The following is a 22,403-nucleotide window of genomic DNA, read 5'->3' as shown; positions in this document are numbered from 1 at the left end:
CTCTCCCCGCTGCTATTTGCCATAGCTATGGAACCGCTGGCGGCTAGGATCCGTCAGCACCACACGGCGAGGGGCATAGGGTTTAGCTCTAGAAGCCTTCTGATCTCGCTCTATGCGGACGATGTGACCCTTTATCTTATTAATCCCGCGGACAACCTTGATCCCATCTTGCGGGAATTCGTCCGCTTTGAGGGCCTCGCTGGCATATCCATCAACTGGGCTAAGTCGGTGATCTTTCCCCTCACGGACGGAACCGAGGTGGTCAGCTCAGAATACCCGCTGCGTTGGGAGGCTGAGGAGGTCAAATATCTGGGAATTTGGATCAGCAGGAACACCCAGGAGATCTGGAATCTCAACTTTGGTAGAGCGGTGATGTGGCTCAGAGAAAAGGTGAAAATTTGGGCTTCTTTGCCACTGTCGTTGACTGGGCGCATCGCGCTAACAAAAATGATTGTGCTGCCCAAGTTCCTTTATCTGTTCGTCTACGTGCCTGTGCCGCTTACAGCCCACTTTTTTGCTACTTTACGCTCCTCCCTTGTAGAGCTGGTGTGGGCTGGTGGGCAGGCCAGGGTGGCATGGGAGACGCTGACGTTGCCCTTCGACGGGGAGGGTTGGGGGCCCCCGATCTAAAGCTCTATGCACTTTGTGCCCAGGCACAGTTCCTACATTTTTGGGCCCACCCCACTCCCTTTCAGCCCCAAGTGGCGGTGGAGCGGGATGCGGTGGCACCCCTTCCGCTGGGGGTCGCGGTCTGCGCCTGGGCTCGACGCCCGGGGGTGGACGTGGATACGGCGGAGCTGTTAAGGTGGGTGTGGGAGGAGCTGCGTCGGAGGGCACAGGTTCCGCTGCTCTATGCCCCCTCGCTCCCTCTGCTGCACAACCCGCTGCTGCCTTGTGCTGCGGATGGGATAACTGGCCGCCTTGCGGAGAGGTTGCGTCTTCGTACACTAGCTGACCTTTTCCCAGATGGCAGGTTCATGCCTCCCCCATCGCCGGAGGACGGGGAGACGGTGTCCTTCTCCGAATCATTCCTGTACCATAAACTCCATGCGGCGTGTCGGGCGCTGTCGAGGGAGTTCCCAGCCGAGCCGCCGGTCTTCCAGGCTTTGGAGGTGGTGGTGGGCTCCCCGTCTCCCGGCAAACTGGTCACCCGTATGTATCGCCATATGCAGGACGCGGATCCGGCTGTGGTACCAAACGCTCTGCTAAAGTGGAATGAAGAGCTTCAGCCTGAGGTGTCGGAGGAACAGTGGGAGTTCTGTTGCGGGCAGCTCACCGAGCTGTCGCCGAATTACAATTTGCGCCTCATACACTTTAAATTTCTCCATAGATTCTACAGGACACCCATCAGCCTGAAAAGGATGGGCCTTAGGGAAACGGATGACTGTTGGAGGTGCGACTCCGCCGCTGCTTCCTTTCTGCATATCGCGTGGTCCTGCCCCAAACTGGACGGCTATTGGTCTCGGGTTTTTCTAGTGATGAACCAGATTGTGGGTCGTGCGGAGGCGCCCTCCCCCCTGATTGGGCTGTTGGGTTATGTCAGAGACACCCCGCCAGAGTTGCGTAAGCTGCAGGCACTGCTTTTATTGTTTGCCAAGAGGTGGGTGGCTATCCATTGGGGGCGGCGGGGGGTGCCCACGGTGAAGGGTTGGTTGGCAGATGTCACATATGGTTGCACGCAGCTGGCCACGTTCTGGGAGTTGTTGCCTGCCGCCTCCAGACCCAGGGAAATCTGGGAGCCGTTTGTGAGCTGGGCTCGTGAGCATCAGCACACGGAATCTGAGGGGGGTGGCCTGAGTGACTGATGGGTCAGGGGGCATTGTTGTGTGTGGGCGCGGTGTGGTGCTCTTGGCAGGGCGCGCAGGTGACGCATGTAGCGTTCGATTGGCCTTGCTGGTGGGTCGTGTCTCCCTCGGGGGATGCCCTGTCGGGGTGCCGTCGTGAAGAATGAGGGTCTTATGGGCCTCTGGACTGGGCTGCTTGATGATGTGGTCCCCAGCTAGATATAGTCAAGATGACGATCGCAATATTATAATTTTCTGTCTGGCACCGGCTAGGGAGTTGTATGTCTCACGATCATGATGCTACGTGGCAAGTTTGGTTTTTTGTCTTTTGTTGTTTTGCATTGCATACTGTTTCATCCCCATAACTCCAACGGTGTATGTCTTTGATCCGTACTGTCGGCGTGACGCCACGAAAATTGTCTCCCTGCCTCCGGGTTGTTGGCTAAACAGCTGTGTACACTTTATGGCTAAATAAAGGTTTTGAAAATCAAAAAAAAAAAAACAAAAAAAAAAACATGAGGCTACAAAACAAGTTAGAGAAATACCTACACAACTTGAATACCAAGGAGTATGAGAAATGAGCCCCTCATCAATGAATAATCCTTTGTTTCCAGTAATGAAACTAGAACATTTATAGCGTTTAGTCTCAGTTTATATAGACTTGAACACTGCTACACACACATTTGCTGTACAAAAGGCACATGGCGTGGCACTAATGAACAATATAGTACATAAAATATACAAAACTCCATTAGAAATATCAAATGTATTTTTCTGCCAAATTATAGTCCCTGAAAGCAAGTACTTGATCGCATTCAGTGTTCTGAGTTCTCAAAACAGTTATGTTGATTACCACAAGGGTATAACATTAGCTGAGGGCTGTTTCCAGCCCATGTACCAGTACTGTTACAAGACTTTGATGATCAGGCATTGTCCTACATCGATGACATATACTTGATGGATGGTGACCTGTCAATTCACTTAGCTAGAGCAGACCACATAGTTTTGGGATTTGATCACATGGGCTACAAAAGTAATTTAAAAAAATCAAAAATTCCCTCTCTCAGGGCCTCATGTAGGTGGCATACACTTTACCGATTCTAAAATACCGAATCATACCGAATCGGTATTTAAGAATCGGTAAAGTGTATGTAGGTAAAAATTCGGTAAATGTTACCGAATCGGAGTGAGTCGGTAATTACCGAATCGGTATTTACCGATTCGGTAATGAGGCATACCTTCCCATTGATGGGAAGGTATGCCTCATTACCGAATCGGTAAATACCGATTCGGTAATGGGGGAGCACAAGCAAGGGTGGCAGGGTGTCACATTGACACCCTGTTGCACCCCTGATTCGGCCATGTGTGCACATGTGGCACACATACATGCCCTAAGGGCATGTATGTCTGTCACATTGCACACTTCTAAGCGCTATCACATGCTTTCACACATCCATACTTCATTTACCACCAACTATTAGTTGGTGGTAAATACCGACTCCAAACAACACACACACACTCCCCCTACATCTCATTTCTGTATTCGGAATTTACCGAATCGGTAAAATTACCGATTCGGTAATTTTACCGATTCGGTAAATTACCGAATACAGAAATGAGCCCCCTACATGTCACAAGCCTAAATACCGGTCGGTAACGGTATAATTACCGAAAATCGGCCGTTACCGACCGGTATTCGGCTACGTACATGAGGCCCTCAGTGTCCTGTATTTTGGATAAGAGCTGTTACGTGAAGACAAACGCTTTGCCACACAATTCCTGGAGAAGTGTGCGCTGGTACAACCACCAAGCACATTAAAGAAACTCCAATCAATATTGGGTTCCCTGAATTTTGGCAGACTTTATATACCAGATTATGCACAAAGGGTAAAACTAGTTTACGAATTAATTCGTCCAGTCTTTTTAGCTCACATTGTACATCTGAACACACACAAATTCGACGTTCAGCACAAGCTGACATTTTAGCTTCAAAACATTTGCACACAGGTGTTAGCATCACAAAACTAGTGATATGCATAATTGCAGGTGCATCAGGGTACATATATGTCACATTCAATGGAGGAGACACTGTACCTATCGCATTAATCACATTTATATACAAATGCAGAAATGCCTATTGAACCGACAGAAAAATCCTGACTGCAGTACAGAATGATGTAGTGAAATAAAGGTCAACTGCTCATGGGGAACAAATCATTTTTGCAATTTGTGTTACAGTCTCAGAGGCTGGAATAAAGGCCAGCATTCCAAATGATGAAGCTTTGCATCCAAGATGGATAAAATTAGCCAATTCAATCACAGCAACAGATGTAAATTGCATATTTTACTTTACATTACAAACACAAGCATATCTCCAATATAAACACGAATATCCTCTGCCCAATGAAGTTGTGCTCTAGATCAGTATGATTGCATAATCTACATTGATGGTTCTGTTCAGCATGCAGTAGGGACAAAGTATCAATATTATGCTGCTTGCATAGCAGTAAAGGGTAGAATGCAGGATGGAGAAATCCAACCTCGTAAAGCATATGCCCAGTCACTTGGTGATTGCAATGCACAGCTGGCTGAATTGAAAGCTCTAATTCTGGGGCTTGAAAATAGGAATCCTAGATTCTCCACACTGATAGTGTGTGATTTGTATTATTGTATCCAGCCTTACAATAAGCACTTACACTACTGGAGGCAGAACAAATTCTGAGATTCCAAAGGGTACACAATTAAGCACAAGGTGCTTTTTGGACAAGTGGCCAAACTAAAAGCGTGTTTACCACAAATTCATGCGATTCACACACTGAAGGCTCTAATACAAGTCTGGCAGTCCACGTACTGCCAGACTCGTGGGTCTATGGCTGTGGTGGTCTTCCGACTGCCCTATTACAATTAAGACAGTCAGACCACCATTGCCCTGCTGCAGCCACCTGGGACTGCCATTACCCGGCAGTGTTGCAGCAGAAAGGAGGCCGCAGTATGCTTGGTGGGACTACTGCGGTCCCACCAAACATATTGCGAGTTTCTTCTCTGCCACGATGTCATGACAGTTCCACCGCCATGAATAGTTCGGTGGAAAGGAAACAAAGGGGGCCCTACAGGGCCACCTGGTGCCTCACACCATGTGGATGCATGGAGGGGGGCACAACATGTGCCGCCCTTTAAGTTCCTGCATGGCATGAACTTTATAGTCCATGCTATGCAGGAACTGTTTTGGCGTTGCCATTGCAGTGCCCATTTTCCGGGCACTGCTATGGGAAGATAAAAGAAAGCTCTCCAGACATGAGAAATACTTGTAATCTGCCAGGCGGCCTGATCACAGGTTTGGTGGTGTAGCAACAAGGCAGACCCAGGACCAAACAGCCAAACTCGTAATCAGGCCATTAGTCATCAGTGTGTAGGAATACGCATTGAAGGAAATTCAATGGCTGATGAAGCCACAAAAGCAACAGTGCAATCTGCTTCGCGGTCTGCAATTACTCGTTTTAGTATGAGGATGGATGGAGACATCATGACGGATGTCAACGCTGTGCGCGATGGCACTCACTTTATAAACTAAATAATTATTGCCAGTTAAGTGCGGCGAACATTCCAATTGCTCATGTTCCCAGAGTGGGGGATAGAGTAATACCTAATTCAGATCACAGGTTAGGTTTGATCCTTGCAGCACATGTGGGTCTAGCATCTACTCACGCAGGAGTTGCAATTTTACTATTGCAACAATGCTATTGGTGGCCAGGTTTATACAAACAGACCAAGTTCTTTGTTGGCAGATGGCCAGCAGATGAAAGTTTCCACCATAGCACGCCCACTACATACACCTCTATTAACCCAGACTACACTCTGGCATTTTTCTATTTAGACACCTGCGGACCCTTAGACTCAGACAGGTCTTACAAGTACATCATGAAAGCAGTGAATTTGGGTCCTCAATTCCTATGGGTATGACCACAATGATCGGCTGATGCTCAAACTGCTATAGAAGACTTGCAAGTCCTCATCAGAACATAAGCAGTAACCACATTCCATTTGAACCAGGGTCCAACGTTCCCCTCCAGGGCTTAGAGAGACACCATGGAAAAATTGGGTGCAGTACTCTTCCACCTATCGTTCTGAGAGAAACGCGGTAATGGAGTGGAAAACCGGGACTTAAAGCAGTCTTTAACAGCCAGAGTGTTAAGTTCAGGTCGCGGCTTGGTTTGTCACCTGAATGAGGTCCAGAGAGCCCTCAATATTCTGCTTAGATAATCTCTGAGTGCTTGGACTCTCTATGAGATCTCATAAGGGGTTAGGATGTGAGTTCCAGAACTTGACAGTCCCAATACAGTGGTGGCAGAAATGCCTTTTGGCATGAGTGAACGTTTGGATGTTTTACAGGAACTGAACGACTTCCGAGACTCTCAGAGCAACGTCCAACAGAAACGTCCCTCTACTGGGGACGTGAAGGAAGCACCAGCAACTCCTGGTTGGATTCCAAAGATCGGTTATGTGGTTCGGGAAAAAATTGTGGACAAGAAGGAATTTCGGCCATCCTTCAGAGTTCCTGTTCCTGTGCTGGCTGTTGAAGGTACCTGAAGTGCTTCCTGATAGAAAACACAAGAGATTTCTGTCTATTGATCGCATCAAACCATATCATGGGGCCTGTTCTACATAGTAGGCCTGGGGGTCTCCTTTCACTATTCTACAGGAGGTCCAGTTGGAAGCTTTGACTGATGATGAAGCTTCTTCTCCTGGGCTAGGGACAGATAGCACTGAAGTATCACTTCTTCCTGTTACATTAACAAATGCTATACAGTCAACATGTACAGAAACACAGATTTCAATAATGCAAATAGACAAAGATGGTGTCTACCACAACCTACCACTATTAGAGTACGCATTTCCACGAACCTCCCAACTTTGTACAAACAGCCCCAGGCTACTTTGATGACTTTGAGGACTTCTCTTCGGATTTGTCAGATCCAGATCCACCTCCACAAAGGGGACCACATGAATTTTATATTTGGCTCAAAAAGACATACTTTATCTGTCCATGGATATATATTTGGATTATAATTTAGTTACTTTTCCTCTTCCTTTGGATTGGCTTTGTGACCACCTTTTTCTTGCTTCTGAATGGACACTATCTCCCAGAACGCCCTGCTGTTGAAATGGTAAACGAGGTGAGAAAAACGCAGGAGAGTTCAAACATAGGAGACATTATTTATCCAAGTGTATTATAAAAGGGCTGTTTTAAGTGACACATATTGTATACAGCAGCACCCCGTGTATTGCTATGAAAATCAATTACAGTAGGTGATGATAGTCCCATGTGCAACAAGCAATTAAATGCGGATAGGCCAAATTGCATTCAAAAGCTGCAGTATAAAGCAGTTCATGCGACTGTTTACTACGAGAACAGTGCACCAGAGGTGTATAAAAGTTAAAATAGGGAAAAATAAAGCACAACATTAAATGTTAATGCGATTGTACCTAATATGAGACTCTTCAACAGTTTAGACGGTAAAAAGAAGATACAACATTTATGATATGACCTGTATCTGTGAAAAAAGTGACGGCATTAAACCCAGTTCCTATTTTTTCTAATAAACACTACAGGTGTGTAAAGCACTTAGTGATAGTATTGGCCCAAAGTGCATTACTTACAATGCCAACAGATACATTTTGTATTCTCCTGAAAATAGGAGGCAAATTGACTTCACAAATTCTAAACAAAAAGAGGAAATCAACAACAAGCTTTCTGTCTGGATTACAAGTCAAAGAACGTGATGCAACTAAGTCAAAAGTTTACTATCTAATAAGCAAATAAACAGATGGCATCCACATTGTGCTGAAATATAACAAGAAGTATGGCTAGATTAATCGTGGTCACAGACTGCTTCATTAAGCTCTGTAGGTAAATATATCAATGTCAGTAGCCCACAATTTCCTTAGGGGTCGTTGAGGAGCAGATGGGGATCTCTAGATAACATTGCCACAATCAAACAAACTGAAGGGCTCCAATTGAGTGATGCTATGGGCAATCTAACTAGATAAATTAAATGCATTGCTACTATCAATTTAAACATTTTAAAACTGGGCCGCTGTTTGCACTGTGTTCACATCACTTAGAATCCACAGATATCCTGATTCTATGACTAAGGGGCTAATCACAAGTGGGGGCGGGGCAGTCGTGGTTTCCCCACCTCCCTATTACAGGATGGGAGGTGGGACCTCTACAGCCCCGCTGCAGCCATCAGGGAACTGCCATTCCATGGCAGTGTTGTAGCGATCAGTAGGCTACCATTTGCTTGGCGGGACCACTGTGGTCCAGCCAAGCATATTAGGAGTTTCCTCTCTGCCAGGGTTTTCATGGCGGTTCCTCCTCCATGAAAACACTGGTGGAAAGATAACAAAGGGGGCCCTACAGGGCAACCTGTTCCCTCTGTGCTCTGTAAATGCACGCCAGTTCCAGCATGGCATGGACTGAAAAGTGCAGGAGCTTTTTTGGGATTTTCCCATTGCGGTGCCTGCTTTCCTAGGCACCGCCATGGGAATGCCAAAATAAGCATCCCAGACAGGAGGAATCTCCTAATCTGGTGGGTGGCCTCACCATGGGTTTGGCAGTGCGGCGGCGATGCGAACCTGGTGCCGCTCCGCCAAACTCGTAATCAGGCCCTCAGTGATCTGGTTATTTACTGCATCTCAACTGCTTTACAGTGTCAGTGCTTGTAAAGAAAAGTAAGTAGTGCGGTCAGTTCAAACAACTATTTGTAAAACATTTATAAATGACATAGCATAGACAGCAACGGAATGAGCAACTAAGGACTTCAATAAAATGAGACGCACATACCTCACTAAAACTCACGTGCAAAGTAGTGCACAATACTGCAAACACTTTCTGAAATGGTTTTCCAGTTTGAGTGTGAGATATTAACCTTAACTGGTGCTGTAGCTCAGAAAAATGTGGGGGGATCCTAAAAACTTTAAATTTGCAAACAACCTATAAAGACCAACATGCGGTGAGACGTTTGCATGGGAAATTAAGCACATTAAAAGCAACCACCTTCGGATCATTGTCACAAGTTACCAGCTTGAAATTACATAGCATACCATATGGGTAAACAGATTTTTGAAAGCACCATTTAAATCACTCTGTTTGGAAGTTAGCACTGTCTTTCCGTTACGATAGCGAATACTGGTTTTCACTGGGGGGGTCTGTAAATGACGAGTCCTCGCGCAGCTGCACTTTTTAAAGGTACCTGCAGCTAACACTTGCTCATCCATGCTACCTGTTTAGAACCACATCTGGTCTTGTTTACCTCTCTCTTCACACTCATAGGTGCAATTTGTATGATCAAGTAGAAAGTGTAAACGTCAGAAATTACAATGGCCAATCGTCTAAGTCTCTCACACAAAACCAAAATTTATATAGAGAAGTATTTATTGACAGATTCACAAAACCACTTAAAGTCAACTATGGGGAAAATCAATTTTAAATCTTCAATGTTGTAATACAAAACAGTTTCAGAAATGGCCCATGCTCTAAAGTGTAAGATTGGTGTGTTCCAATGGTAAATTAAAGGTTTGCACAAAATACCATAGCTGATGTTAGTCAATAGTTATGACATACATATTGCAGACACAAATTTAGTCTAGAGAGTAATAAAGAGGGCAAAAGAAGATTGCCTTCAATGAGACAAAATGCAATATATTGAAAGCAAAATGTGTTCTTGAGTGAGCACTTGTTTTTCTCATAATGAAAAAAGGATGAAAATAGTGACTATTACATAATTATATACACATATAATTGTATATATTGAAAGCTGAATGTTATTTGAGTGGGCACTAGTTGTTCTGATAATTAAATAGTTATTTATACGTGTGCCCATTTACAATGATAAGATTCTACCAAAGGTGGAGAATAGTAAGATATTCGTAAAAATTTTAGTTGGAAAATGTTATGATTAGTGTGCCAAACTAATCCAAACCTACAGGCCTAGGTCCAGGTCTTAGTTACATAGAGCTAACATTCTGACATTTAGTAGAAGACGTTCTGATTAGTGAATGGAAACTATTGCAGTGTGCACGCCTGAGTTCTGGCTAAAATCTCACTCAGCCTGCACTATAAATTTAACAATACAATCACTTTGAATAAGTCTCTTATTCATTGTAACATATACAGAAAAGAAAAATCGTTAGTCATCATAGTAGGTAATGTAATTCCTCTTCTTTGTTAAAGCCTAAAGTGAAAGCTTGGAGTTTAAATATCCAGAAACTCCCTCCTTCATGTAACTGTCTTTCAGGATCCCCACCTCTTCTGTGGGGTTTGATGGTTTCAATTGCTGCAAAACGTACACTATTGAATTTTAGACCACATGATGTGTTACGCAAATGTAATTACATAGGATATTTACCATTAGGATTTTTTAAAGGCTTTCAGGTGTTCCATCCAGTGCTCTTTTCTGGCCTAATGGTAAAGCATACATAGATTTTCTGACATGCACAAGTAATCACATGAATATAAAAAAGAGTATTAAAGTTTGTAAAATCCTTAATGAAAAAGAGTTATTTCTTTTCAAAATCAAAAAACTGTCTGTTTACTGCAGGTAAAATTGCAACAGATGCAATTTCCACATTTAAAGAAAACTGGTATATTTATGATGGTTTCTCTCCTGAGTGTTTCTTTGGAATAACTCAGAGTGTCACTAGGAAACAAGGTGTCCTTCAAAGATTGACCTCTTTGGAAGATAATCGGGAGGCATGGGCAGAACTGGCGTAGTGCCTCTACGTATAGCTCCACGTAATTTAAAAAATAACTCTGCAGAGCTAGGCGTGACTCTGCTCCACCATAGAGGCAGAGTTTTTGCCTACTCCGCGTTCACCACGGAGCGCGGAGTAGGCAAATCTCCGCAATCTCCGCTGGTGGAGGGGAGTAACCCGCCCAGGGTTAGTAATCGGGGGCCGTATTTCAGATGTTTACATAGTTCATTATCTAATAGCAAAAAATGAAAATGGTTATCAAAACGTTTGGGTATCATGGAAATTTCTTGGATACATTTAGTGAAAAATATGATAGTGCTGCTGGTTGTTGAGGTCTTTAATGGGGTTCTATGAGGTTTGCTGCTGTTTTTACACAGCAGATCAATCCTCTTAACATGTTCGATCTTATTAAATGCTTTCTGTATAACTCGAGGATGTTAACCCCATTAAATAAAACATGTTTTAATGTTGGTGGCCTCATTTCGAAACTCTGAATTTTTACTATATATTTGTTTAGCACTAGGAAATTCTTCATAAGGAATATTGTGTTTCTGATGACACAGATGTCCAAAAGTGGAATGCAAAATACTGTTTACCGATGTAGATTTCCTGTATATTGTGCTCATAAGTTTCTGATCTTCAACGTATATGGTGCAATCTAGAAAGTTGATAGTTTCAGCACTGTACTCAATCAATATTTTGATAAAACTAGAGTTCTGGTTCAAGATAGAGTAAAAATGCACTAATGTATTTATGTCCCCTTTCCATATAATGAAAATATTATCAACGAATCTTAGCCATAATAACACATTACTCAAAATGTACTGACAATTCATAACTCATTTCATTATCAAATTTTCCATGAACAGGGATGCATACGACAGGGCAAAATGCGCACTCATTACCCTCCCACAAGTTTGATGGTATAGGGAATTTTCAAAGAAAAAAAAGGTGTTACATAGTACAAAATTGTCCATTTTTAGTAATATCCTGCTATGTGACAGTAAGTTTGCTCTTCTACTGCTGAGATAGTGTTTCATGCTTTTGATACCATCAGTGTGTGAGTTACACGTGACCAAGAGCCTGGTGTCCTCCCAGGGGATGTTGTCAATGCGTGTTAGAAAATCAGTGGTATCCAGTATATAGGACAGCAAGACCTTAACAAATGGTGCAATGTAAATATCAATGTACTCAGATAAATGTTCACAAAGAGAATCGTTATTTGAAACTATTGGTCTTGCTTGTGGATTAATATGGTCTTTGTGAACCATTGGTAAAAAATAAACTACAAGTGTCCTTGGATTACAAATATTGAGATAGGTGAATTCTTCATCACTAGGGGTGGGCGGAGCTTGTGGAGTTGCATTACGTGGAATTCTGTGGAGTTGCATAAAAACTCTGTGGAATTCTACGGAGTTCAGTGAGTGGGCGGAACTGCTCCACTCACCCACACCTAATCGTAACACGATCTGCCTGGGCCGGTAATTACAGCACTAGTGTCATATATGAACAGATATTGTTTATTACAGACATGTTCTTTGCCGCTGGGTGAAACTGGGGAGCATTTGTGTAATATTGGTCTGTGACGGCTTCAAGATCCCTCAGCCTCCATGATATTTATTTCATGATTTCTATCAGCCTATGATTAATTCCTCTGGTCAAGCCTCTTTTTTTGTGCCTCTCCTCTCCTCTCCTCACCTTCTCTATCTCTCACTTGTCTCCCCCTCCTCCCATCTGATCTTCTGAACGAATATAAACATTCTGATAGACACACTTAAATGCATGAAGGCAGCCAAGTCAATCAATAGCTCTCTTCAGAGATGAAAATGTTACTTCCAGCCCTCCCGATTACGGTGCGCCAACGGCCTGGCACCGGCTACCAAGCCAGTTAACATATCCTGACACAAGCCGTTTGCCTGGTACCAGCCCAGCATCCACAGAGGCTGGGTCAGAGGGCTGTGTGATGTGCAGTAATCGGTGGGATGTGGTAGGCGGCCGTATTGCAGTGAAGTGGTTAGTGTGCAGCCTACTCCGCCACCTATTAGTATTTATTTAGTAATCAAACTTTTTCTCATACCGCAAGCACATGAAATAAGTAAATAACAATGCCAGGGTCGACAGCAGGACCCAGATCCTTAGCTCGCTCATCATCACACCGCTGAACGTCATTGTGCTGGTTTCGAAGTGAAACTCTCCACTGGCTCCTGGATCATAAACCTCCATTCAGCCAAATCCATCCACCCACAAATCTGGGTAGGATGTGTAACTGGCCAAGACTAGCCATGTTGCTCCCTCATTGCTTCTAATTTGTCGTAGGATGCCTTTAAACCAATTTTGGAGTTTTTGAAATGTTAATGGTATTTATAGTACTTCATAAGCTGTGTAGTTGTTAGGAACTGCAGAACCACGAAGGTCACGTCTCCTCCAGTCAGCGGGAGTTCATGTTGTTGTAACATCTGTGTGACTATATGTCTGTAGTTCACTGGTATGTTAACTGCTGATGCATTAGCCATTTGAATATGTGGAATTCAGAGAAGGTACATCTGTGGGGTGATCTTTTTTACAGGTTCAAGCTTGATCAACCTACAGCCAATGCGTCCAGGTTCCATACTTAGCTGAGGAAGATTTTTCCCTAACACCGTAACATCTTCCAGTTAGTAGGTGAGTAGGGGTCTTTGGGTGCACCAAAGAAAAGTACTTGGGTGATCCATTAAGAAAAACCCAAGAGAGAAAATTGTCAGCACGATGTAGTACGGTTCATGCTTTCTCAATGAAAATGTTTGCTTGTTGGACACCATAATCTTCAAAACTGTGCAAGATGGACTCTAAGCACACCATCAGGATAGGTTGACCGTTGTCCTGCTAGTTCACGGTGCACCATCTGCACCCCTAACCTGACAAGGCTACTGGCTGAATGTGCAACCTGAGAACATGACAACCCTGACCAAGGAAATAGTGGAAACAGATTTAGAACCCTTTTGTTTGGTTACTCATGCATATCCTAAGAGATCTACAAAAAATACACAATGTGGCATTTCAATATTTATTGAAGCAGTATGATTCTTGGGTAAAAGTACTCTGCTATGGTTATCAATTTGGTCCAGAGAAGAGACTTCCCGGATACCAATGGTGATTATTGGCTGCATAAAAATATCAGGGGCCCACAAAATCTTATGGCTCACGTTAGACCTGTCAGCCCTAGGGTGGTCTCCCCCTGTATTTTTTACCGTGCCTCATTTTTTCCACCCTCATTTTTGTGTTGGACTTAGGTCTCCGGGCGCCTTTTCATTGCCAACCAGTGTTAAGGTGCAGGTGTTCCCTTCTCCCAAGATGGCTGCCACAGGCCCCTGCTACTGCAGAGTGGCCTTTCTAGTAGCACCCTAGCTGCCAGGAGCTGGCTGGAACCCCACAACAATGTTGCGACACCAGCCCGCCTTTTTTGTCCTATCGTTAGAATGGGGAAGCTCCTGGAATGTGCTCGAACCTTCTAGAAGGGAGGTGGGGTTTTACTTTTGCCGCCTTAGAGAGTGGTCACCTGACCTAGGGCTACTTAACAGAGGGAGGGAACATTTTCTAGTCAGTTGGAGTAACGCAGACCTGGGGAACCCACGCAGGAGTTTTAGGCGGTAGGGCCTAGTCAGGGACTTATGCCTCTGAAAGTGACAGGGCTTAGGTGCTGCCTTTTAAGTGAGTGAGGGATCCTGTACTAGCCCACTGATCTAGCCCAGCAGTAGGGGAACCGAGGGGCCATCTGCCAAGCTTGACTAGGAGGGAACTAATCACCAACTCAACCCCCCCCAAGGAACAGAGCCCCTAAGGGCGCCAGAGCCATCTGTGCCATTAAGACTGCTGAAACCTATTGCTGAAGCTTACTGCTGAAACCTATTGCTGAAGCTTACTGCTGAAACCTATTGCTGAAGCTTACTGCTGAAACTGAATGCTGAAACTTAAAGCTGAAAATTACTGCTGGACTGCTGGGGGATCGACCAGGTACTAGCGCTGAGACCCCTGCGCTCCCCGACCTTGCCTGGGATCCCCCGAGTCAGTCCTACACCGGGCGCTGGGCGCTGAGCCCACTATCATCCCCCCTTAATTTCTATCCCCCGGTGAAGGGACCAGAGGCACACTCACCGCCTCGGCCCAGGGCCAAGAAGCCTGCCTCCATCGAACCGGGGCCCGCGGAGAAGCCCGGGGCCCCGCCGCTGCCGTCGCAGCCTGGTGCCGGAGTCGCGGAAGGCCTGGGACGGCCGTGAAGTCGCCTTCTGCCCCCACGTGACGGGGGCGGACTGCGCATCGCCGCCCCCGCCGCTGAGCGCTCTGTCTGCTGGGCCGCGCCCCCGCAGGCCGCACTGCCATTGGCGGCTGCGGGCGCTGCAGTCACCCAGGAGTTCTCGCGGAGCTCCCCGGCCACGTCTGACCCGACCGGGAGCCCCGGAGCATTTGCCGGCAACTGAGGACGTCGTGATCAAGGTAACCCCCGGGGTTGGGAGGTGGACGGCCGTGCTGAGGCCTGGGACTCACCCCTTTTCCCCCGGGAGGCCCGTGGAGGATCCGGTGCGCCCCCTGACGCTCGGAAGCGGCACCGCACCAACTGGTGGCCTCTTCCCTTTGCCCAGCCGAGACTCTGGCCTCCCTACGCAGGATCGTTCCCTCGTCCTTCTAGACTGCCGAGTACCCCTCCCATCCAGGGAAGAGACCTGTCCTGGGAAAGGGGACCGTTTGTTTAATACCTTGATGTCGAGAACCCTGAACAGGCCCTGAAGCGCTAGTAGTTTGTCATGTGTAGCGCTGTGTTCTCAAGTCCTGCTCTGAAGCGCTAGTAGTTTGTTATGTGTAGCGCTATGTTCTTAAGTCCTATGTTGAAGCGGTATTAGGTTGCCATGTGTGGTGCTATGTTCTAGATGCAGCGCTAGGTGCCCAAGCGCTAGTGGTGGGAGGTGCGCAGCGCTATGGTTAACCGCTGTGTTTAACGCTCCCCCAGGATCACCAGGTATTGCCAATGGAGCCATGCTGAAGTGCTTTTGAATCTGGCGCTAAGGTATTCAGGTATTGCCAATTGAACCATAATGAGTTGCTGGTGAATCTGACGCTAATGTATTGAGGTATTGCCAATTGAACCATAATGAATTGCTAGTGAATCTGACGCTAATGTATTCAAGAAATACCTATTGCAACCTAGTGAACTGCGTTTGCATCTAACATGATTAGATAAAACTGGTTGATTTCCATTGAACCTACTGCGTGGTGTCCGTTATTGCGTGCGTTTCCTGCTTCAGGGGATGTGTGTGTTGTATGGTCGCTTTACACTCGGGTGCCCACCCGCTCGAGTCACGTTACCCCCTTAGGGCCCCGTGACCCCTGGTCCTACATTGTTGGTGAGTGGTGGGATAAGGACCTGTGACCATACAGCACCCTCCAGTGATGCGGAGGGCGCCGCAATTAGACGCCTATTGTGTTTAAGCTCTGCAACTGTTTATTACTGTATTAATTGATTTCCACTGTCAAGACTGAGGGTGTAGAATCCTAGTTAGCCTGACCTTGTCACCCGTATCCTAGTATTTTTCTTCCTTAATGTCTAGGTCCCCACCTGTCACGATGGAGTTCCGGTTAGCCGACCTTGAGGGGTATACTGTAAGGCAGCTGAGAGAATTCGGGCAGAGGATGGGGGTGCCTGGGGTGCGGAGGGCCAAAGGACCGGAACTCCGTACCGCCTTAATGGCATGGGTAGAGGCCCACCCAGAGGGGAGAGGGGATGAGGGACAGGGGGCGCAGGATGCACCTCAGGAGGAGAGCGCGCAGGAGGAGCTAGACCTGCTCAATGTGGATATGTCTGAAAATGTGCCACCAGGGAGACGTTCTGGGGCCATCAGTAGGACAGGGTCTAGGAGGAGCGCGTCTCCAGAGGAGTATGAGGACAGGAGGGGGGAGAGACAGTTGAAATGGGAGCTAGCCAAATTAGAGCAAGAAAGAGAAAACAAGAGATGGGTAATGGAAGAAAAGAAGCTGGCGCACGAGCTTCAGATGAAAGAGTTGGAGCTGCGCGCTCTCCAGTTGAATGCGTCCAATAAGGACAATGGTGGCAGCGTACCAAAAGATCCCCAAGAGTCAAAATTTTATTTGCCCAAAGAAGTCATTGCCAGTTACACGGTGGGGGATGATATTGCCAAGTAGTTGGAGGCATACGAGGTGGCCTTGACAGCCCATGGGGTACCTGAAAGTAACTGGGGGGGTGGCCTGTATCGCTACATACCTCCCAATGTCAGAGACACCCTGTTATATTTACCCAAGGCGGATCAGGTCAGGTATGCCCCCATGAAAGAGGCCTTACTAAAGAAATTTGGTCTCAACCCCGAGAGGTATAGGCAGAAGTTCCGTGGCAGCCATAAGCTGTCCACACAGAATTGGGTGGATTTTTTTGACTATGCCCGTAAGGCACTAGATGGTTGGGTGCGTGGCAGCGAGGTGCAGGACTACCAAGGGTTGTACAATCTTTTTTTAAGGGAGCACCTCTTGGATAATTGCTTTCCGGAGCTGCGCCAACATCTGGTGGACCGCAAGTTAACGGATCCCCGTGAGCTTGCGGAAGAGGCGGATATGTGGGTGAGCACCCGGGTTTCTCACAAGGGCCCCGGGGGAGATGGCTCGAAAGGCGAACAGGGTTTCCCCCAGAAGAGAGAGGGGGGAGATAAAAAGGTGGAGTTCGCGAGAGGCTCACAAAATAGGCAGTTTGGGAAAGGAGTAGGAACCCCACCTCCATCCAATTCCTCAAAGCCCACTTACCCTGACAGGAGTCAGCAGCCAAGAATTGTGAGGTGCTAAGAATGTGGGGAAATTGGACACTACAAAGGCGATCCTAAGTGTCGCAAGAGACCCCCAGCCCCAACGGGCGGTAAGAGCCCGGGGGTGGCTAGTGTAGCGCTTGGGGTGGAGCTGCCCTTAGATAGGGAAGGGGAGTGGAATGGCCTGACCCTGGTTTCACTCTGGGATAGAGAGATGGTCCCCGTAGTGTCCCTGCCCCCGAACACTGCTAAATACAAGCAGAGGGTGAGAGTTAACGGGGAGGAGGTGGAGGCTCTGAGGGACACAGGTGCCAGCATGACCACCTTAGTGAGGCGGCTGGTGTCCCCAGACCAAGTAGTCCCGAGGAGTTCCATCCGGCCGTATTGGCTGATGGCAGTGTGAGTCACTATCCAGTGGCTTGAGTTCCATTTGAGTGGGGAGGAGTCAAAGGCCTACTGAGAGTTGTGGTGAGCCCTATCTTGCCTGTGGGGTGCTTGTTAGGGAACGACCTGGAGCACACCAAATGGAAAGATGTAGAATTTCGAGCTCATACCGAGATGCTGGGATTACCAGGGTGGACTTGTGTAGTCAGGCGGTCCATGGCTGCCCGGCATGGAACTCAACCCGGGTTGGAGCCTGGGATAATGGCCCAACCCAACGCTGAGTGTGGAGAGGAGAATGTGGTGGAGGACACGCCCCGTGTGATGGATGGGGAGGCCGCAGAGGTGCCCCTGGAGTCCGCGGAGGTGGATGTCGTTCCCGTGGGGGACTTGCCGACCCTTGCCGACTGGCACGTGGAAGGAGGACCTACCCGGAAGGAATTTTGTCAGGCGCAAAGGGCGTGCCCCACGCTTGAAGGCATGCGGCGAAAGGCCGAAGCCCAAGTGGCCAGTCAGGAGACGGGCAGATATCATGTGTATTGGGAGGATGGCCTCCTCTACAGTGAGCCTAAGGTGCCGGTGCATGGATCTTCGAGGGCCTTAGTGGTCCCCCAATGCTACCGGGCCTTCCTGCTGAAGTTAGCGCACGAGATACCCTTAGCCGGACACCTGGGTCAGGACAAAACCTTTGCGCGGTTGGTCCAACACTTTTATTGGCCCAGGATGAGAGTTGCCTCAGACACCTTTTGTAAGACCTGTAAGTCTTGCCAGGCAAGTGGCAAGACTGGGACTAAATTGAAGGTCCCTTTGGAACCGCTCCCGGTGGTCGGGACCCCTTTTGAGCGGGTCGGTATAGACATTGTTGGGCCGTTGGACCCTCCGACCTCTGTGGGACACCGGTTCATTCTGGTATTAGTGGACCACGCCACTCGGTACCCAGAGGCTATTCCTCTGAGGACCATCACTGCACCGGTGGTGGCGCGGGCCCTGTTGGGGATTTTTACCTGAGTGGGATTCCCCAAGGTCGTGGTGTCAGACAGGGGCACGAATTTTATGTCGGCCTATATGCAGGCCATGTGGAAGGAGTGTGGAGTGACCTACCGGTTCTCCACTCCTTACCACCCCCAGACTAACGGGCTCGTAGAGCGCTTCAACAAAACCTTGAAAGAAATGATCCGGAGCCAGCCAGAGGGCTTGAGGCGTAAATGGGACGTCCTCCTCTCTTGCCTGCTGTTCTCCTACCGGGAGGTACCACAGAAGGCAGTCGGGTTCAGCCCGTTCGAGTTGCTCTATGGCCATCCCGTTAGGGGTCCCTCAGCCTAGTGAAGGAGGGGTGGGGGAGACTTCGCAGAAGCTTCCCCGTGATATTGTCAGCTACATGCTGGCATTCCGCAGCCAGATGGCCAAGCTGTGGAAGGCGGCCTCAGAGAATCTACAGACCAGCCAGGCCGTCATGAAGGAGTGGTATGACCGCAACGCTCGGATGGTAGAGTTGGACGCTGGACAGAAGGTGTGGGTCATGGAGCATGGGGAGCTTTGTGCCCTCCAGGACCGGTGGACTGGCCCGTACGAAATTGTGGAGCGACGAGGCCAGACCACATACGTAGTTGACTTAAAGACCCCCGACAGCCCCATAGGGTGCTCCACGTCAACCGCCTGAAGCCGCACCATGAGCGATCGGAGCTTGCTCTCCTTATGGTGACGGATGGGAGCGAAGAGGAAGAGAGTGAAGCTCTTCCTGACCTTCTAGCGGCCCAGGAGAAGGATGGTTCAGTGGAGGGCGTAATCCTTTCTCCATCCTTGACCCCAGAGCAACAGAGGGACTGCCGCCAGGTGCTGGGGCAGCACGCCTCGTTGTTCTCCCTCACGCCTGGAATCACTCATCTGTGTACCCATGATGTGGACACAGGGGACAGCCCACCGGTGAAGAACAAGTCTTACTGGCTATCTGACCAAGTGAAAGACAGCATCCAGAGTGAGGTGGCGAAAATGCTGGGCCTTGGGGTTATCGAACCTTCCAGCAGCCCTTGGGCTAGTCCGGTGGTGTTGGTGCCGAAAGCGGCCCCACCGGGCACCACACCAGAACTTCGGTTCTGTGTGGACTACCGGTGGTTGAACTCTGTCACGAAGACAGAAGCTCACCCCATCCCAAGAGCAGACGAGCTGGTGGACCAGCTGGGAGCAGCCCGGTACCTCAGCACCATTGATCTAACATCCGGATACTGGCAGATTGCCATGGCCGATGGAGCCAAGGAGAAGACAGCGTTCTCCACCCCCGAGGGCCACTTACAGTTCCGAGTGATGCCCTTTGGGCTCAAAAATGCTCCGGCCACTTTCCAGCGGTTAGTGAATCAGGTACTATCTGGCCTGGAGTCCTTCTCAGCGGCATACCTGGACGACATAGCTGTCTTCAGCAGCACCTGGGAGGACCATCTGCAGCACCTCCGGGAGGTATTGCAGGCTCTGCAACGTGCTGGTCTAACCATTAAGGCCAGCAAGTGCCAGATTGGACAGGGATCTGTTGTGTACCTGGGACACCTGGTGGGCGGGGGTAAGGTGCAACCCCTCCAGGCCAAAATAGAGACCATCTTGGCTTGGGAGCCCCTCAAGACCCAAACGGAGGTAATAGCTTTCCTCGGCCTCACTGGGTATTACCGCCGGTTTGTCAAGGGATATGGTACCATCGTGACCCCCCTGACAGAATTGACATCCAAGAAACAACCTCGCAAGGTCATATGGACAGCTGCTTGCCAGGAGGCATTTGAAACGCTGAAACATGCGATGTGTACCGCTCCAGTACTCGCAACCCCAGATTTCAGTAAAGAGTTCATTGTACAGACGGATGCCTCAGAGCACGGCATAGGTGCAGTGCTCTCGCAACTCAACACCGAGGGCCAAGATCAGCGATGGAGCACCATCGAGAGGGAAGCCTTCGCGGTGGTCTGGGCTCTGAAGAAGTTGAGGCCTTACCTCTTTGGATCTCACTTCCTAATTCAGACGGACCACCGCCCCCTTCACTGGCTCATGCAGATGAGAGGCGAAAACCCCAAGTTGTTGAGGTGGTCCATTTCCCTACAGGGGATAGACTTTCGGGTGGAACATCGGCCCGGAGTTGACCACGCCAATGCTGACGGTCGCTCCAGGTTTTTCGCCTTAGAACTCCCTAGAGGTTGGGTAGCTCTCCCCTCTTTCGGCTGGAGGGGACGCGTGTTAGACCTGTCAGCCCTAGGGTGGTCTCCCCCTGTATTTTTGACCGTGCCTCATTTTTTCCACCCTCATTTTTGTGTTGGACTTAGGTCTCCGGGCGCCTTTTCATTGCCAACCAGTGTTAAGGTGCAGGTGTTCCCTTCTCCCAAGATGGCTGCCACAGGCCCCTGCTACTGCAGAGTGGCCTTTCTAGTAGCACCCTAGCTGCCAGGAGATGGCTGGAACCCCACAACAATGTTGCGACACCAGCCCGCCTTTTTTGTCCTATAGTTAGAATGGGGAAGCTCCTGGAATGTGCTCGAACCTTCCAGAAGGGAGGTGGGGTTTTACTTTTGCCGCCTTAGAGAGTGGTCACCTGACCTAGGGCTACTTAACAGAGGGAGGGAACATTTTCTAGTCAGTTGGAGTAAAGCAGACCTGGGGAACCCACGCAGGAGTTTTAGGCGGTAGGGCCTAGTCAGGGACTTATGCCTCTGAAAGTGACAGGGCTTAGGTGCTGCCTTTTAAGTGAGTGAGGGATCCTGTACTAGCCCACTGATCTAGCCCAGCGGTAGGGGAACCCAGGGGCCATCTGCCAAGTTTGACTAGGAGGGAACTAGTCACCAACTCAACCCCCCCAAGGAACAGAACCCCTAAGGGCGCCAGAGCCATCTGCACCATTAAGACTGCTGAAACCTATTGCTGAAGCTTACTGCTGAAACCTATTGCTGAAGCTTACTGCTCAAACCTACTGCTGAAACTGAATGCTGAAACCTAAAGCTGAAAATTACTGCTGGACTGCTGGAGGATCGACCAGGTACTAGCGCTGAGACCCCTGCGCTCCCCGACCTTGCCTGGGATCCCCCGAGTCAGTCCTACACCGGGCGCTGGGCGCTGAGCCCACTGTCATCCCCCCTTATTTTCTAACCCCCCCCCGGCCCAGGGCCAAGAAGCCTGCCTCCATCGAACCAGGGCCCGCGGAGAATCCCGGGGCCCCGCCGCTGCCGTCGCAGCCTGGTGCCGGAGTCGCGGAAGGCCTGGGACGGCCGTGAAGTCGCCTTCTGCTCCCACGTGACGGGGGCGGACTGCGCGTCGCCGCCCCCGTCGCTGAGCGCTCTGTCTGCTGGGCCGCGCACCCGCAGGCCGCACTGCCATTGGCGTCTGCGGGCCCTGAAGTCACCCAGGAGTTCTCGCGGAGCTCCCCGGCCACGTCTGGCCCGACCGGGAGCCCCGGAGCATTTGCCGGCAACTGAGGACGTCGTGATCAAGGTAACCCCTGGGGTTGGGAGGTGGATGGGCGTGCTGAGGCCTGGGACTCACCCCTTGTCCCCCGGGAGGCCCGTGGAGGATCCGGTGCGCCGCCTGACGCTCAGAAGCGGCACCGCTCCAACTGGCGTCCGCTTCCCTTTGCCCAGCCGAGACTTTGGCCTCCCTACGCAGGATCGTTCCCTCCCATCCAGGGAAGAGACCCGTCCTGGGAAAGGGGACCGTTTGTTTAATACCTTGATGTCGAGAACCC

This window comes from Triturus cristatus, chromosome 9 (genome assembly GCF_964204655.1).
Source record: "Triturus cristatus chromosome 9, aTriCri1.1, whole genome shotgun sequence".
In the NCBI taxonomy this organism is placed as follows: Eukaryota; Metazoa; Chordata; class Amphibia; order Caudata; family Salamandridae; genus Triturus; species Triturus cristatus.
Note: the sequence above shows the minus strand (reverse complement) of the source record.